This window comes from Echinops telfairi, unplaced genomic scaffold (assembly GCF_000313985.2).
Source record: "Echinops telfairi isolate 266 unplaced genomic scaffold, ASM31398v2 ScPeMD7_7424;HRSCAF=8462, whole genome shotgun sequence".
Lineage (NCBI taxonomy): Eukaryota > Metazoa > Chordata > Mammalia > Afrosoricida > Tenrecidae > Echinops > Echinops telfairi.
The window spans coordinates 46,844,930-46,845,946 of record NW_022111324.1 but is presented as its reverse complement, the minus strand read 5'-3'; the positions used below and the strand labels follow the sequence as shown (position 1 = coordinate 46,845,946).

At 48.9% G+C, this 1,017-nt stretch overlaps 1 pseudogene; it reads left to right on the top strand.

Annotated features, from left to right (window-relative positions):
* Nucleotides 1–186: 186 nt before the first annotated feature.
* LOC101661153 lies at nucleotides 187–647 on the top strand (annotated as a pseudogene).
* The last annotated feature ends 370 nt before the right edge of the window (nucleotides 648–1,017 follow it).

The following is a 1,017-nucleotide window of genomic DNA, read 5'->3' as shown; positions in this document are numbered from 1 at the left end:
AGCCCCTTTTCTGAGGCATCTGGAATATGAGGGAACAATTCTGGGAGTGCGCTTGATGATACAGTATGCACTGCCCCACATGTACTAAAAAGATATCTATTTTGGCAGCTGCCGTCGTTGTTGGGGTGGTTGGTGTGCTGAACCCCTCGGCTCCAAGACTGCCTCAGGCCCCTCCTTGCTGCCATCATGAAGTGGATGTTCCAGGAGGACCCCTCGTTGGAACACAGATGCGTGGAATCCGTGAAAATCCGCGCGGAATACCCTGACCGGGTTCCGGTGATTGTGGGAAAAGTCTCTGGCTCTCAGATTGCTGGCACTGACGAACGGAAGTAGCTGGTTCCATCCGACATCACTGTGGCTCCGTTCATGTGGCTCGTCAGGAAGGGATCCAGCTTCCTTCTGAGAAGGCACTCTTCCTCCTTGTGGACAAGACAGTCCCACCGTCCAGTCTGACTCTGGGACAGCTTTACGAGAAGGAGAGAGAGGAAGATGGGTTCTGGTAGGTGGCCTACAGCGCAGAGAGCACGTTTGGCTTCTGAGGGCCAGCGCGGGGCCAGGTGCACCGTTCCTGTGTGTGGATCTTGTAAATAGCCTGCCGTTTTCAGCTCCTACACAGACCCTTTTGACATAGACCGATTAGTGCACTTGCAACGATTTATTTCTTCATGTATTGGAAAGTTTTGTTCCTGCCATTAGTAAATTATCAGAGTTTATTTTGAGTTTCCCTTTTTGTGCATTCTGCTCATGGCTCTAGACCCTGGGGAACTTGTTCCTCTGGGAACCATATTTAATGAAGGTAGTTCCAAATTGAAGTCAGGTGGGTGAGGTATTAACGTGGCAGAGAGGGGGAGGACACATTGGTTCTGGATTATGTCTGACGTGTTAGATGACTAAGTATTAAAAGTATCCAGATAAACCCTTAGCAATCAGAACACTTGCTTCAGTAGATTTTTGCCAACTGCCAATCATGTTGGACTGAGCTAAACTGTTCCTGTTTCTGAAACTTAAGGTAAATGA